Raw genomic sequence first — 18,191 nt, forward strand, 5'->3', positions numbered from 1 at the left:
TTTGTTTCCCGGGTCTTCCCACAGAGAGACTCCCATAGTCTTTGTTTCCCGGGTCTTCCCACAGAGAGACTCCCTTAGTCTTTGTTTCCCGGGTCTTCCCACAGAGAGACTCCCTTAGTCTTTGTTTCCCGGGTCCTCCCACAGAGAGACTCCCTTAGTCTTTGTTTCCCGGGTCTTCCCACAGAGAGACTCCCTTAGTCTTTGTTTCCCGGGTCTTCCCACAGAGAGACTCCCTTAGTCTTTGTTTCCCGGGTCTTCCCACAGAGAGACTCCCTTAGTCTTTGTTTCCCGGGTCTTCCCACAGAGAGACTCCCTTAGTCTTTGTTTCCCGGGTCTTCCCACAGAGAGACTCCCTTAGTCTTTGTTTCCCGGGTCTTCCCACAGAGAGACTCCCTTAGTCTTTGTTTCCCGGGTCTTCCCACAGAGAGACTCCCTTAGTCTTTGTTTCCCGGGTCTTCCCACAGAGAGACTCCCTTAGTCTTTGTTTCCCGGGTCTTCCCACAGAGAGACTCCCTTAGTCTTTGTTTCCCGGGTCTTCCCACAGAGAGACTCCCTTAGTCTTTGTTTCCCGGGTCTTCCCACAGAGAGACTCCCTTAGTCTTTGTTTCCCGGGTCTTCCCACAGAGAGACTCCCTTAGTCTTTGTTTCCCGGGTCTTCCCACAGAGAGACTCCCTTAGTCTTTGTTTCCCGGGTCTTCCCACAGAGAGACTCCCTTAGTCTTTGTTTCCCGGGTCTTCCCACAGAGAGACTCCCTTAGTCTTTGTTTCCCGGGTCTTCCCACAGAGAGACTCCCTTAGTCTTTGTTTCCCGGGTCTTCCCACAGAGAGACTCCCTTAGTCTTTGTTTCCCGGGTCTTCCCACAGAGAGACTCCCTTAGTCTTTGTTTCCCGGGTCTTCCCACAGAGAGACTCCCTTAGTCTTTGTTTCCCGGGTCTTCCCACAGAGAGACTCCCTTAGTCTTTGTTTCCCGGGTCTTCCCACAGAGAGACTCCCTTAGTCTTTGTTTCCCGGGTCTTCCCACAGAGAGACTCCCTTAGTCTTTGTTTCCCGGGTCTTCCCACAGAGAGACTCCCTTAGTCTTTGTTTCCCGGGTCTTCGTTTACTGGGTCCTGACGCTAAAGCTGACGCTACTAACACTTAGCCTTTAAATGCACATGGTAGCTCAGGAAGCCTTAGCTCCGCCCAGTCAATCAAGCCTATTGTTCACACCTTGTGACCAAAACTAGACTCAACGACCTTACTATCTACAACAACACAGCAAAAACCAACACTGCAGAAACTAGGGTTAAAGTTAGTACAACCAATTGCAATGCCAAACACTAGAATTCTTACCTTCAATACTCACCACAGCTAGATATGAGACAACCTTCTTAAAGACAAAATGTAATGTAACTATAATTGTATTGTGTACACATTATATTAATAGTAGCAGACTCAAAATGCAAAGAATGGTGAACCTGCGTGTTCAAATCACTCCAGCGTATTATCAATTGAAGTGCATGGATGATTTATAATACCTTATAGTAGTCCTGGTTTGGGGACAATAACACTATGGGCCCCATTTTAACGGTCTGAAACGCAAGTGAGAAGCGCCAAGAGCAAGTAGCTTTGTGGGTGTTTCTATGGCGATGTTGCTATTTTACCGGCGCAAAAATGACTCTTGCGCCCGGTGCAAATCTAAAAAGGGTTGGTCTGAAGTAGCCTAATTACCCATAGGTGTGGTTTGGGCGTAACATACCGGGTCATCAGAGATTGTGTACAGGCCTTCTGGAGACCTACTCTTGGAGTTGGTTGTGATTTTTTTTTAACAAAACTCCAATGGTATCCTTTACAAAGGTACTTAACATGGTTCTTATGTCTCGGTTCGTAGAGAGATGGAATGGAAACCGTGGCCCCTACTTTCACGGCCAATTCACTCACCGTAGTGAGGCTGTGAGATCCTGTTCACAAGTCACAAATGTATTGTTTAAAATACAGCGGGCAGATAACAACAGACAACTTTTCCGGCTTAGTTGGCCTACCCTTCTTGATGAAGATGCCAATGAATCATCACAACTAACATCATGGTCTAAAGTAGTCTCAAGAAATGTATCAAATATGCCTATATGAAACTCAAGGGATGCGACTGACCTTAAAAGAATAAAGTGCATAATTAGGGCATTTGAGGTAAAAGTGCTAAAGTCCTAATAATATAAGTACGTACTTATTGTGTATCATACCCTACATTTGTTTTACAATATTAAATACTAAATATATTTACTATGGTCACACCATTAAGATTGTTTTATTGTTAATTGCATTATTGTTAGGTTATTATTTGCTACCTACCAAATCATAGCCATGACAAATGTCTAGTCAGGATCTGGGCCCAGTTTCCCGAAAGCATCATTAGCCTAAGTGGATCGTGAAGTGCGTCGTACGAGAATCTCACAGTTTTCACACCGTTTCCCGAAAGCATCGTTGGTAACGAACGTCGTGAAAACGCTCGTAGCTAACGAGGACCCCAGGGGTACTCGTAGGATGCTAAGAGCATCGTTAGCCTACTATAGCCTCAGTGGCATCACCAGTGGACATTCCGTGTATTGGATGCGTTTTATTTAAACACATCCAATACCATTGAATGCCCAGCTTGAGCAATTTGACAACCAAAAACAGTGGTTACCGCCGACATATTTCTCATAGACTACTGTTAGATTCAAACAGCAAAGATAGAGACATGTTAGAAGTCAACAACAACATAATATATTTCAGCAATTTAAAATTCCAAAAATACATGCGCAGCCGAAATGTACCGATCAAACGCCACGTCACAAGGCATATAATAAAATCAAATGATTCCATTGCTCTTGTGTGGGAGGTCGCTTTCGAGCTGCACTTGCTGTCTCCCTCTGATTTTAAGTCAACCATCGTGGTTAAAATGTCCTCATATTGATCAATGACAGAATACATAGGCTACTAGACATGCATCATGCTGAGACCAGCATGATGTCGGAGAATTTCTGCAGGCGTTTTTTGTTGTGATTGTTTGCATTAAGCACTGTAGGCGCTTCGGTGAGGCTGTGATGAAGTTCACTATTTAATGGACTCTGTCTAGACAGTAACGAACATCCCTGACCATAGTTATTCTGTCTACACTCAGACATGAACTCATTATTGCATGCGGGTGTCTTCATTCATAAAAAAAATTAAAACATTCAGGAGTATGCAATAATACAAATTATTCTAAAGAGAGACTCCGTGCGCAGCCCCGCCTTCCCCAGTCAACCAAGAAAGCCTGCGCCGTGACGAACTGGGGATTTGACCCCCTCGGTTTTACACAGGAAACTTCAGATAAGAAGGTGAAATCGCCGGGCGTGCCAAGCTGTGACTGAACCGGCTCGGCAGTGTAAAAAGACCTATAGCCTACTTCATCCTGCCCAACAATAAGGGCAGGATCTAGACCAAGCTCTCCTAATCGGGCCAGCAATAGCCGTGTGTCAATGCCTCTGCGTTTGAATGATAATGAATGAATGGAAAGTTGCATTTTTAATGTCTACAAATATTCTAGACTAGAGAGCCAATCAATGAAACCTTATGCGGAATCAGATGAAGTCGGCTCTCTTTGCTGCGCAAAGTATGTTTCAGAAATCAGCACATTAAGATAAATGTAGTTGTCACACAAGCTATTTTGGATTTTTGCAATATGGAATTATTTCAGGGGGGGAAATGCCATGAAAAAATGTATGCACAGTGCGTTCAGGATTAGGACTGATATAGCATATGTCGGCCTAGGCCTAATCAATTGTGTTTTAATATCTTAAGCATTCATATTATTGCAGTCTATACTTTTCATAGGCTACTCTGCTGTTGGCCTTGATGGGGAGATATTTTAACCCTTTTTAACCCCATTTTCCTGCGACATTCCTGCATCTCGCCCTGCGTCATAGCCCGTTTCAGTACCGTGTCAGTGGACAGTTACAATCCTACGAACGTCGTGAGTGCAGTGAACGCGCGTTCATGTTAAGAGGAGTTTCGGGAAATGCTCCAAAGAAATTCACGATGGTTCGCAAGATCCATCGTGAGAATTATCGTATGAGTGAAGATCCATCGTTATCGGGAAACGAGGCCCAGGAGTACTGCAAGAGAATACCTAAATTTAACCATATCTATAGATACAATAATTGACCTTAGCCCTTACCCTAAACTTAACCACATCCAACCTAATACCTAAAGTTAAACATCTCTAACCTAATACCTAAAGTTAACCATCTCTAACCTAATACCTTAACTAACTCTCTCTAACCTAATGCCTAAACGTAACAATCTTTAACCTAATTCCTAAACTGAACTATCTCTAACCTTATTCCTAAAGTTAACCATCTCTGACCTAATTCCTAAATTTAACCATCTCAAACCTAATACCCAAACATTACTATCGATCCATATCGAATTACCAATTTATTAATGTCTTTACCTAAACATAATTTTTCAACGTCTTTAAGGCGAACTTCAGGACTTTTCAACCTGGACACTATTCGCGATTTAGAAACTAATATGGATACCAACTCGGCAACAAGAGGGTGAGACTTTTTCTGGAGCAAGACTCGGTTGGACACAATGACAAACAGATCGGATCAAGCGAAAGGTAAAGAAAAAAATCATATTTCCTTTCCTTCCTATCCACAATGTTATAATATAATCTGGGTCTGTCAATGGCAGAAATAAGCACTTTTAGAGCATGGACGTTGACGGGGCATAGAGTCGTCTCGAGGTTAGAAAATCCTGCAGTTCTCAAAACGAGGGTTCTAGGAATACGGTGCTGAAACGGCAGCCTCCTACACCTCAGGAACAACATTGTAAAGTGGCATAGCGAAGTGGGTGTATCGTGTGGTGGGCGTGACGAGTGACGTTTCCATGTACCCGCAGAAAGAAAGAAGCCAATAGGAGGGTTTCAGATCAAGCATGCGTTGCTTTGCCACGCATAACGTAATGCATTCTGGGATCAAAACGTCAGAAATGCTGGTGATAACTTAAGGTTAAGAAATTAACCAAGGTTTTCTGATATATGAGTGAGGTATCTCACTATGGGACACGCCCCTCGCGCTTGTCCCCCAGAAGCAATTTTACATTACGCCAGTCGTGACTGGCCAACAGATGTGACGTCTGCCTGCAGGGGAGGGACTCCCTCCTACTACATAAGTCCCGTCGTCACGTCATCTCTTCAGTCTATAGGCAAAAACACCTCTTCCTCGCTCCGGGCAAGGAGGGTGGTCTGGTGAGATACCTCACTCATATATCAGAAAACCTTGGTTAATTTCTTAACCTTAAGTTTTCTTTCAATATTCGCTCGGTATCTCACTATGGGATATAGTAACTCTTGTATTGCCAAAGAAGTACCAGTGCAAACCCATCAAACAGGCATGTTCACTGATCCAACGCTCAAGACTGTGTGAGACAGATTAGGCGCAGTAACATCCAACCTGTAGAATCTAGCGAAAGTGTGAGGCGTCGCCCAGCTGGCAGCCGCACATATCTCTTCCACTGAGACCCCCTGAAACAGTGCCCAGGATGCGGACATGCCGCGAGTCGAATGTGCGCGCAGGCCGATAGGGGGTTCCAAACCCACGCTATTATAAGCCATGGCTATAGCCTCTACGATCCAGTGTGATAAACGCTGCTTCGAGAGAGGCTTCCCCAGGTGTGACGTAGCACATGATACAAACAGCTGCTCCGATTTCCTGAATCCAGCCGTCCTATCAACATAGACGCGTAAAGCCCGCACCGGGCAGAGCGCATTCAGCCGCTCCTGCTCCTGGGAGGAGAAAGGAGGAGAATGGAAAGCCAACAGCTCAATAGGGCGGTATGACACCGCCGAGTCAAATACCTTGGGAACAAACGCAGGATTCGGCTTTAATAGAACCTTTGAGTTCCCCCTCAAAAACTGCATACATGTCGGACTAACCGACAGCGCATGGATTTCACTCGTGCGCTTAGCCGAGGCCAACGCGAGCAACAAAGCCGTTTTAAATGAGAGCGTCTTAAGCTCTACCTGTTGTAAGGGCTCAAACGGTGGGCGTGACAGTGCATCAAGCACCGTAGATAAATCCCACGGAGCAGCCAAGCTCCGCGACACTGGCCGAAGACGGCGTGCACCTTTCATAAACCGGCAAACGATCGGGTGCTGACCTGCCGTTCTGTCCCCAAAACCTATGTGACAAGCCGATATTGCGGCTAAGTACACTTTGACCGTGGAGAAAGCCCTGCCTTTATCCAGCAAGTCCTGTAGAAATGTCAGAATAACAGGCACGGGACTCTTGAAAGCTATTTCCCCAGATTTCGCGCACCACACCTCGAACGCACGCCATTTTCCGTCATATGCGTAACGCGTAGAGGAAGCCCTGGCGCCCTGGATAGTCGTAATGACATTCCAAGGGAGTCCATCCGTCGTTAGGTTCATCCTTTCACGGGCCAGGCCCACAGAGCCATGCGTTCCGGATGAGGATGGAAGATCTCCCCATGCGCTTGCGTCAGGAGATCCCTGCGTAAAGGCAGAGGCCAAGGCTGGCTGCACAGCAACTGGACTATTTCCGCCAACCAATATTTTCCCGGCCTACGGGGGGGTATAAGGATCAGCGCATGACCCTTCTCTCGCACTCTGGCGAGAGTAGGAATGATCAGTTCTAATGGGGGAAAAGCGTACAGGAGGACGCGTGGCCACTCGTATGCCAAAGCATCCAGCCCCATCGGGGCGCTCCGACCGGTCAGGGAATAGAACAGAGGGCACTGAGTGTTCTCCTCTGATGCAAAGAGATCGACCTCTGCTCGACCGTATCTCTCCCATATCTGGTTCACGACCACGTTGTGGAGTTTCCAGTCCTTGTAGCGAGGGTCGCCCCTGGACATCAAATCTGCTCCCCAGTTCCGCGCGCCCGGTACGTGCGTTGCTCTCAGCGACGACAGGTGGGCGTGGCCCCACATGGTCAGTCTGTGTGCCAACGTGTGCATTTGAGGGGAGCGTAGCCCCCCCTGACGGTTTATATACGCCACCACCGTGGTGTTGTCCGTCCTGACTAGAACATGTTGCCCTCTCAGAAAGGGAAGAAAATGTTTCAGCGCCAGTGACACCGCCTAAAGCTCCAGGCAGTTTATGTGAACAAACTGCATATGTGAGCTCCACGTGCCATTCACTGTTCTGCCCTCATAGACAGCTCCCCAGCCCGCCCGGGAGGCATCCGTCGAAAGGACCTTCCTTGCCAGGATAGTTCCCATGGTAACGCCTGTAGTCAGAAAGGACGCGCGTCCCCAAGGGCGCAGCGCCAAGACGCACGCCATGGAGATCAAAACTCGGCGATGGCCATGGCACGTTGGGTTCAGTCCGAGTGATGCAACCCATCGCTGGACCGGCCTCATATGGAGGCGGCCAAGTGGGACTACTACCAGCGCCGACGCCATCAGACCCAAAAGTCTGAGGCACGTTCTGAACTTCAACATCGTCCCCCTGCGAAAAAGCGCCAGACAAGCCTGAAAGGCTTCCACTCTCTCCGCGGATAGACGTGCTTTGAACGTCACTGAATTGAGGCACAGGCCTATGAACGTTATGCTTTGAGTGGGGACCAAAACACTCTTTTTCACGTTTATTGTGAAACCCAGGGACATTAGGTGCGATATGAGCACGCTGGTTTGCGCCTGAGCCTCCTGGGATGACTGTGTGGCTAGAAGCCAGTCGTCTATGTACGTTGCTAAACGCATTCCCTTCAACCGGAGGGGCGCGATAGCAGCCTCCGTGCACTTCACAAACACCCGTGGACTTAACGAAAGGCCGAACGGGAGAACCAAATACTCGTATGTTACGCCCTGGAAGGCGAACCTGAGATATTTCCTGTGAGGAGGATAAATGGGGATATGGAAATAAGCGTCCCTCAGATCTATGCTCGTGAACCAGCCTCCCGGGCGCACGAAGCGTATGAGAGCGGCGTGTGTCAGCATCCTGAAACTGTACTGTCTCATGTATCTGTTGAGAGCGCGTAAATCTAATATCGGCCGGAGGTCCCCTCCCTTCTTTGGGACTAGAAAGTACCTCGAGTAAAAACCGCTTTGGTTTTTCTCCGGTGGCACGATCTGAATAGCCCGTTTGTTTTTTAGAGAGGTGATTTCCTCCTGTAAAACACGAGCTTTCTCTCCACGGGCCTGCGACTGCAGTATCCCGTTGAAACAGGGAGGAGTGGACGCAAATTGGAGCCTGTAGCCGGTGGTTACAGTTTTTATAACCCAATCTGACGCACCACATGCACGCCACTGTTGAGCCCGACCAGACAGCGGCCCCAGCGTCGCTGGTCCCGCTGTCGTGCCGGGCAGAACGGGCATGGTGGGCTGCGCACCGGCGCTTGTGCCCACCAGGCACCGTTTTATTACATTCTGTTCCTTTTTTATGTTTATCATTTTTTTCATTTTTTCTGTTTTCACAATCAGCGGCGCCCTTGGCTCGGAGCCTGTATGCGCGCTGGCACAGAACATTTTTAATGAACAATGATTTGGGGAAGGGGGACACATGTGTGATGTTGGGCACTGGCGTGTGCTTATACATACGCATGCGTCTGCAAGACACTGCTGCCGCTCCACCGAGCTCTCTGCAGGTCCGACCCTTCTCTCCTTCGCGCCGTGAACTTTTAAGGCTGAACGGCCTGCTGCACGCCTTTTGCAGGGCTTGGAACACGCCCTCTGTAACCCTTTCTGGAACCGGGTTTGGAACAGAACATCTAGGGGGGCAGGCGACGGTGTCTGGCCGGGCCCGCCATACCCCCCTGGCCACAGCGCCTCAGGTAGCGCGCCGTTTCTTCACGGCTCCCTGAGTAGCCGAAGGGGCCGCACGGCCACCTGGCGCCGCCCCGGGCGCGGGTGGTTTCCTCGCCCACGCGCCACTGTGCTCCGGCGGCTTGTTCTGGCCCCGGCCGGCACCGTGGGTTGAGTGGGGCTGACGCTTCTGGATGCGGTAAGCCGGCGGAGGAGCGCGGGGCTGGGTGAACACCTGGCCGGGTGCGTTGGCGGGGAAAGGCGCTCTTCTGGGAAGACACAGACGCAGCGCCTCACCCTCCCTCTTTTTCTCCTCCCAGCGTTTTAGCATGACGTCATACGCTGGGCCAAACAGGCCCTTCGGGTCCACAGGCACGTCGAGGAGTTGGGTTTTTTCCCGCTGAGAGAGACTGGACAGGTTCAGCCACCTTGCTCTCTCCTGCGCGACCACCAGCGCCATGGCCCTTCCGGACGCTTGGACAGCGCTCCTGTGAAGGCGTAGGCACAGGTCCGTCACCACGCACAATTCATCCCAGAGGGCTGGGGTTGGTGACGATGACATGTCAACCTCCAGCTCAGCCTGGTAGGCCAGCAGCAACGACGATGCGTTGAGGGCCCTCACCGTCGTGGCCATCGCCTTGTAGCCCTTCTCGGTCATTGACGACTGGAAGGAGTCGGCTCTGGACGGCAGTGTAGGGCTCGCCGAAGTCATGGCGGACTTCTGCGTGGGGTGGAGGTGCGACGCCAGCAGTGGTTCAACCGGAGGCAGGTGGGAGAACCCCTTTTCCTCCATACCGGCCCAATCCAACCCTGAGCCACCCTGGACAGGGATCTTGGCTGAGAGAGGCTTGCTCCAAGACCGAGTCGCTTCATCCAGGCACTCGGGAAAGGCCGGAAGTAGCAGGCTGGTCGAGGTCTTCGCCTTTGGGAGTCGCTTGCCCTCGTAGCGAGATGTGGCGGTCTCCACCGGGGGCTCAGGCCACTCGATGTTCAGCCTCGCAGCCGCCCTCTTGCAGGCCTCGTGGAGGTCCATGCTGACGGCCGGGTTCAGGGAGCTGGTGCACGCGCCGCCGACCACCATAGGCGACGCGGTGCGGGGGGAAAAAGAATCATCATCCTCGTCAGAGCCGAAGCTAATAGATTCCTCCCCCGACTCGGAGTAACCGCCCTCGGCCTCGTCAGGCCCTGCCAGCAGGCTAGCCTCGATAGCGTCGGGTTGAGTCAACTCCAGCGGGTGGGAAGCTTCGGTGAGGTCCACCTCCGATCCCCAGCTGGCGCCCATGGGGGCGGCGAGCCCCAGGGAACCTCCCGCTAGCTCCGGTAGTGGTGGGTCGGTTACCCCCATTACCGGATCTTCTGCGAAGAGCTTCGCCTGCTTATTCAGCCGGCGTTTGCGGGTTTTATTAGTAAACCGCGCGCAATGCTCGCAGGTGGCCGGGAATTCAAGGGCAGCCTTGGCATGTTCCAGCCCAAGGCAGCGAATGCAGGCGGTGTGGCTATCCGCTCCCGACATCTTGTTCCCGCACACGCAGGACTTTGTCGGAGGCTTCCCCGAGCCCTCGGTTAGGGTAGGTTCAACCTCGAACTGCATGGTCTCCGCTTTCCGCTTATGCCCAGCCGCTGTTTGGTGACAGGTCAGCTTGGGCACGTGGATTGCAGCTAGTGTGGGTACTAGCAGCTAGTACGGATAGTAGCAGCTACTGTTTGGTGACAGTCTAGCTTTGTTTTGCCTCACAGAGGTCAGTTGCAGCGATGTAGGCTAGCGTTCGGTGACCGAGGGGTTAGCTCGCTCTGGGAACAGTATGCTAAGCCGTCCACAACTTCTGTCCGAGAGGTGCTTCTAGGAGCGAGAAGAGGTTAAAGACTGAAGAGATGACGTGACGACGGGACTTATGTAGTAGGAGGAGTCCCTCCCCTGCAGGCAGACGTCACATCTGTTGGCCAGTCACGACTGGCGTAATGTAAAATTGCTTCTGGGGGACAAGCGCGAGGGGCGTGTCCCATAGTGAGATACTGAGCGAATATTGAAAGAAAACTTCCCTATGCGACATGTCACATGACTTTAAAAACTCGCGGGAGCTCCCTCCGTATGCATCAGGAGTAACCTATGCTAAAGGAGGGTTAAAGTATGCATCAAGGCTCCTTTCCTAAGCGTTTTTAGAATTCTAACCACCTCTCCGCCAAGTACTACCGGGTCACCTTCCGGGAAATTTCCTATGCAAAAAAGCGAATTTGTAGAGGCCCCTGGTGTCCGAGGCATCTGGATCACACCATATGCTTTTTGAAACTACGAGACGTGCACCTGTGTCCGACTTGATGTGGTGGGAACATGACGTATTTCTGACGAGTTCCGGCGGATGCTCTCAAGTCTCTAGCATGCATGCGCGCAAATGAAGACGATCTGAAACACGCCTAGCAATAAAGTAGTAGTAAATACAGAATAGAGCGGCAAAGTCATGCCTCTTCCGGTAGAGCCCATGGGACCTTTGAGATCGAAAAATATGAATGGGTTTCAATGGAGAGCAAGTAATTATCTTCTGGTCCCAGTCTTTCTGGTCCCAGTCTTCCCAGTCTCAAGAGTTTGACCGTTTATTGTGCAATTGAGAAAAACACAATGAGAAAGACTACACGCCTCGTATGTGACGTCACGCTCCCTGTGTCTGGTGTGGACAAGACCGACAATCTCCCCATCAGCATCGAGTGGCAAAGTCACGCCCCTTTCCAGTAGACCACATTGGACATATGAGATCGAAAAATATGAATGGGTTTCAATGGAGAGAAAGTAATTATCTTCTGGTCCCAGTCTTTATATGCCCCGGATTACACATATGTTGTTTGTGGATTTAAATCATAATTTTTCATGCAAAGAAAAATAAAAAAAATCGTGAAGAAGTTTGATAATTTTAGGTTTTGTGTGGGGCCACTTTGTGAACTACAGCTCTTCGCTGCTCTCGACGCGAATAAGATACAGGTCATACTCAGAAAATTAGAGTATCGTGCAAAATTTCATTTATTTCAGTAATTCAACTTAAACGGTCATACTAATACATAATGTTGACTCAGTGAAGTGGAGCAGAGAGATCGCCATGTCTGTACCGGAGTTCCAAGTGCGGGTGGTGACGTCGAGAGCAGCGAAGAGCTGTAGTTCACAAAGGGGCCTCACACAAAACCTAACGTTATCAAACTTCTTCGCGCAATTTTTTAGTTTTCTTTGAATGATTGAAAAATTATCATTTAAATCCACAAACAACATATGTGTAATCCAGGGCATATAAAGACAAGGACCAGAAAATAATTACTTTCTCTCCATTGAAAACCATTCATATTTTTCGATCTCATAGGTCCCGTGGGCTCAACCGGAAAGGGCGTGACTTCGCCACTCTATAGTTATAATAATAATAATAATAATAATAATAATAATAATAATAATAATAATAATAATAATGAGTAATTGATTATAGCTATATTGAAATAAAAAATATTCTATTACAACAAATTAATAACAGATAGACTAAATGTATAGGTCTAAATAAATAGGTAATTTATAAATTGAGGGATAAGACCACAAAATGAACACATTATTTAAATAGGAATTTAAACCAAGGGGCAAATCGAGCTCATTTAGGTTCCCGAAATGTTTAAATGCTGTTATGCCTCATAATAATAATATAGTTATTTATTGAATCATTAATTATTGATTATTGAATACAGTACAGTAGAGTATAGAAGAATATAGCAACTTCATTTCAGAACTGTTTACATGTTTTTCATTTAGACACCAATTAATAATGACATAATATTAAATATATAGGTGAAGAATACATAAGCAACGTTTTTTTAGCACTTGCTTGATAAGTTACTAATTGCAACTTGATTACTAGTAACTTACTCATAACTTGAAAGATAATAAGCAAATATATTTTGAAGATACATTAAAAAATAATCTAAGTTATAAAACTAACAACTGAAAAACATTTGGGTTCAAGAAGAAACCCATTGTTTATGTATCGTCTTTTTCTGAGGCAAATCCTTGCTATTTGTGTTTGTGTGTGTGTGTTTATTTGTGTGTGTGTGTGTGTGTGTGTGTGTGTGTGTGTGTGTGTGTGTGTGTGTGTGTGTGTGAGTGTGTCTGGGGGCTATGGGTGTGTATGTTTCTGTGTGTGTGGGGAGGGGGGGAAACAGTTGTTAATAATTACTAGTGCATCATTTCTGGATAGTTTACAGGGAGAACACATTTATATTGCATACATGTAACATAAATGGTAGCCTACTCAAAATGCAAAGGAAAGTCATCTTCAGTGTTGAAGTCCCTAGCGTATGATCAGTTGAATGGCATGGATGATTTATCATACCTTATATTCTTGGATGGGGGGCAATTACACTGTATGTTACATTTCCATCCTCCAGCGGGTTTCTCTGAATTAATGAGCAAGGAATAAAATAATGGATGACCAATGAAAGAAGACATGATTCAATAAATGAATGCCTGAATTAAATGAATCACAAGAAGAGGATTTACCTTGAGATTCATGCCATCAGTAGGTATATTCTGTGCTGCGCTGGAATGCATCAGCATCACGTTACTGTAAACAACGTCTGTTTCAGACGACCCCTTGATCGGAGAAGAGACAACATTGTCAGATAGTGTTACATTTGTTTGGATTTTGTTGTATTACTTTCTTGTCAATGCATAGACATCAAATTGCATTTTTCATTTAACATATTTATGGTAGAATCCAAACGTGCACCCTCTGGGTCAGACTTTGTTCAATTTCAGGGTTTGTTTTACCATGTAAGGGTGGTATGGAGATCAAAATGTAGCCTCATCTTACTGTGATTGCTGTACGTTTTCTTTTGGCTCGCCCTGAAAGAAAATAATTATTTTTGTAAAAATAACAAGCCAACAATAAAATTGGTATCAAAGAAATACATTGTATAATATTAACAAAACTAACAGATAAACAAATAAAAAAAACAATTACAAATTTAACTTATATTGCATTTTAATTTCAAGAAATGGAAAGTTATGTTTCAACATACTGTGGAACATCCACAAAACCAACAGGGCCACTGATAGAGTGAACAGCAATATGCCCAAAGGAAGGAGCAGGTTCTTTAGGTCGTTTCTGTAAAAAAAAAGAGCACCCTTTATTGACAAAACTGTTCACGACACAAACAATACTTGAAGAATATGTAAAAAAAATTATGTTTTACAGCCATCACACATTTCTACCCATTTAATTGAAATACGGTCAGATGTAAGATACATTTGGGTGAGGTCACCGAGGAGAGAAAAAGGGAACTGACCTCGTAACAAGTTCAAGTTCCTTCTCTGTAATCTTTTTAGTGGACACCACTTCTGACAAAGTGCTCACAGTTGCTACATAATGTGGAAGTAACACAACTTAGAGAGATTACTAAATTTCATTAATCAAATTCCTGTTGTTGATAACATATATAATGTATACAAGTGGAAATGTTTCAACTTGGCAAAATATATTTTTTAATCCCTTTAGACGCTAAACTTTAAACTTACTTGTATTCGTTGTCTTTGTATTTACAGCAACGGCAAGATGTATTGGCATATTTAGTTTTCCTTGGAAAAAAATGTACCAACCACTGCTTTCCATGTCTAGGTCTTTCATAGTCACCACAAAAAAACCTTGATTGCGTGTATCAATTGAGACTTGTGAACCTTCAATTAAGCCATCCTGTTTTTCCTTGCAGTGGCCCAGTTTACACCATCCTGGTTTGCCGAGTGTTTTAGAGTGAAAACTGATATTAATACTATCTCCCGCAAATCCTTTTGTTTCCTGTTGATCGACATACAGACTAGACTTGCCTGAAAGAGAAATAACTTCTATCAGAGAGCATTCAAATAGCCTTCTTCCAAAAAGCCAATTTCAAGCCAATTTCAATCAAATCCTAAGTGTCAGTGTGTAAACCAAACACACTAACCTTTGGACACTAATAGTTGGAAATATGTTCTCTCATCCAAGGCTCTAGGTTTCTCCACAGCACACCAGTAGGTTTGTGTTCCCGCCTTTTGGCTTTTGATGGTGACGGTGAAGACCCCTTGATCCGGGTCATCAGAGATTGTGTACAGGCCTTCTGGAGAACTACTCTTGGAGTTGGTTTTGATTTCTACAGAACAAGAACTCCAAGCCCATCCTTTACAAAGGTACTTAACGCTGTTCTTATGTCTCGGTTCGTAGAGACATGGAATTGAAACCCTGGCCCCTACTTTCACGGACACTTCTTTACTCACTGTAGTGATGCCGTGAGTTCCTATTCACAAACCACACATGTATCTATTTAAAATAGAGCGGGGGATATCGATCATACAGAAATAGATTACAAACATACACAACTGTTTTGGCTTAATAGGCCTACCCTTCTTGATGAAGATCCCAAAAAATCATCCCAATTAACATCATGGTCTAAAGTAGTCTCAAGAGATTTATCAACTATGTCTGCATCAATCTCAAGGAATGCGACTGACCTGTAAGTCCACAGAGGGTTACAATGATACCAAGAAAAGGAGCCATGTTCACAAAGTCGGTAGATTGGAGGAGAGTGCCTTTGTGAGCGTTTGTGACAAGGGTAGAAAATAAAGTGAATTGTTTTGCTATTTGAGGAACGGTGTACTATTTCCCCTCTTTTTAGAATGCAACTTCCTTATTTAAAGGACATTTCCGGTATTTTGAACATTGAGCCCGCTTTCTGGTTTGTCTAGGATGAAATAGAGTTAACTTGCATGATGCATGTATGTTTGATTTATGAAATAGAGTTGTGAATACCGAAATTTTGAATATTGGTCCTGTCTCGAGTATTTGGCTAATTTCGAATTGCCCCTGCCTGCTTCACAATGGCTGGCTATGGGCATTCACAAACACCCCTTAACGTTCGTTTTCAGAAATGTGAAACTCATGGAGTGGTTTGTGGTGTTCATTGATGTTCCTCATCAAATCGTAGCGAAATACAGTTTCTGTCATGTTTTATTTGGCATTTTATAAATGAAACGGAAACCATACAGGAACCGGAAATAGAAGGTTGGTTGCAGTCTTTTCACTCGGTTCTCCGTATCAACAGTAGGGCTAAAACCGAGCAAAAAACTACAACCAACCCCCCCTTTCCTTATCCGGTCCGTTTCCGTTTCATTTACAAAATGCAGATTTACAAAATGCCAAATAAAACACATCTGCAACTTCGCTACGATACTTGATGTTAATATTGTGAATTGAGAACAGCCAGCTCATGATGTGATACAGCGTCCAGCTGTGCAACAAATATTTTTTAATTTTTCAATCTTGACGACTTTTGTAGTGCTTTGTGTAGCCACACGTTTGCCCCTTCTGAACTTAAACATTTCCTTTCCTAGCTCCTCTTTATGTTGGTAGCTTAGCCATGTCATGTCACGTTGTCAACATTGGACACATGGAGCAGAACATAGTGGGTCATATGTCCGTGTGCCTTTTGGAAACGTTTGCTTCGTAAAACGTGCCAGACAGATTTTGTATACATTTTATTCCTTAGTAATTAGCTACACAAGTATGCCGTCTTTCAGAACGTTTCATTACCGGCACTAAAGAGAGAAAAAAGAGTGCATCCTCATTGTACCCAGCACTTCTGAAAATGCACTTCCGAATGCGTCTCTGTCCCCAGCACATTTCTAACCAAACTGACGCCCATGCCCAATACGAGTCTCATTGTGGAAATACCAGAGACGAGAGTCTGACGTGTTATGCGCCATAACACAAACAGCAGAACGGTTATCAGAATAACAAGGAAGTGTACAACACTTACAGTCCTGGAGCTGTATATCTAAATAATATCATATAATACATAGATTTCTATATCATATAACACATATTATCACGGCCAAAAGCTGTGTGCGCCTCCAGACGATATTATGAATCACAAAAGACTTTGTCAGGTTCTCAGACGTCTCTGGTTCTTCCACTTCCACATCAATCTGAAGTAGACTGAACCACGCGCTGCCCGCTGCTGTGCGGTGGTGCCTCACGGCAACTGGCGGCAGGCAGCATGTCGCAGTTCATGTACAGGCCTGCATTAATCACATTGTCTTGGGCTTACGCCGATCGGGGGGCTTATCATGGGCCAGTAAAAAAAAGAAAAAAAAAAAGGTTTTATTTTTATTTTTTTTACTGCAGCTCATGATAGGCCCCCTGATCGTCGTAGGCCCTGGGGCTTCATCCCAGGTAAGCCCGTGCATTAAGGCGGCCTTGTTCATGTACTTCAGGGAGCTAAAGCCAAAGTTTCTTGCCCCCAAATTTCTTAACAACCTTAATAACCCAAAAAAGAACCAACGTGTTATGCGCCATAACACCAACAGCAAACACTTGCATTACAGTGTGGTGTAATCACACACACAGACACACACACACACACACACACACACACACACACACACACACACACACACACACACACACACACACACACAGGCGGAGTGGTAATCGGGCGAGTCGGGAGAAGGGTTAGGGTTAGGGTTAGGGTTAGGATAGGGGGTTTTAACCGAAGTGCACCCCGGTGCAGGCCGTTTTCTGTGAATATCTTTTGACAGGAAGGTGCCAGAGATACGGAAGTTAGACGCGCCCCCCCAAAAGGGAGAAACGGCTTTCCAACGGCGCCAAGCCCGAGTCTGTGCGACCTTCCCCCCCCTGAGATGTGGAGTCGGGCATCACATATGCTACAGGCTGTAGCCACGGGCCATAGGATAGGGTACACACACACGTGGCACTCACAGAGAGCACTCACAAATTCTCTGGTCGGGCAAGGCAGAGAAAGGGGAGGAGCTTAGATCCTTTATGACGACATATGGGACAACATTCAAAATCAGCGCACTTAAGCCTCGTTTTTTCAAAGGCGAGCAGAACACTTATTGCTCGTTTTACACCGAACGCAAAAAAAAAAAATGCATCATTTGGGCATTTAAGGTAAAACTGGTAAATGATGTACTATTTCTCCTTTTCTTTTGCAAGAATGCAACTTCCTAATTATATAAGTACGGATTTATTGTATTATACAATACATTTGTTTTACTATAAAAATTGGTTTTATATTTACTATGCTCGCACCATTACGATTTTTTTTATGTTTATTGCATTTTTGTATGGCTAAAATACCTACCCAATCACAGCCATGAGAAATGTTTAGGATCTAGTCTATAAATTCCTGGATTAGTATGGTGATGGCGTGTGTTACGCAAGGCGTGTGTTAAGCGTGTGTACGGCAAGAATACCTCAATTTAACCATATCTAAAGATACCAAAACTGACCCTAGCCCTTACCCTAAACGTAATCATATCCAACCTAATACACAAAGTTAAAAATCTCTAACCTAATACCTAAAGTTAACTATCTCTAACCTAATACCCAAACTTTCCCCATCTCCAAAC

General features: G+C 46.0%; 1 long non-coding RNA gene across 2 annotated transcripts; it reads right to left on the reverse strand.

Moving 5' to 3' along the window:
* Window positions 1-12,591: 12,591 nt before the first annotated feature.
* On the reverse strand, window positions 12,592-15,386 carry LOC307070472. 2 transcript variants are annotated; one of them, XR_013811560.1, is made up of 9 exons: window positions 15,273-15,386; window positions 14,729-15,058; window positions 14,307-14,612; window positions 14,078-14,150; window positions 13,811-13,896; window positions 13,603-13,634; window positions 13,290-13,382; window positions 13,123-13,186; window positions 12,592-12,924 (listed from the first exon to the last, which is right to left on the reverse strand). It is a non-coding gene; the product is annotated as an uncharacterized lncRNA (long non-coding RNA). The 2 variants fall into 2 exon arrangements; XR_013811561.1 differs by having other exon boundaries at window positions 12,592-13,186.
* Window positions 15,387-18,191: the final 2,805 nt, after the last annotated feature.

This window comes from Pollachius pollachius (assembly GCF_949987615.1).
Source record: "Pollachius pollachius genome assembly, chromosome: 2".
In the NCBI taxonomy this organism is placed as follows: domain Eukaryota; kingdom Metazoa; phylum Chordata; class Actinopteri; order Gadiformes; family Gadidae; genus Pollachius; species Pollachius pollachius.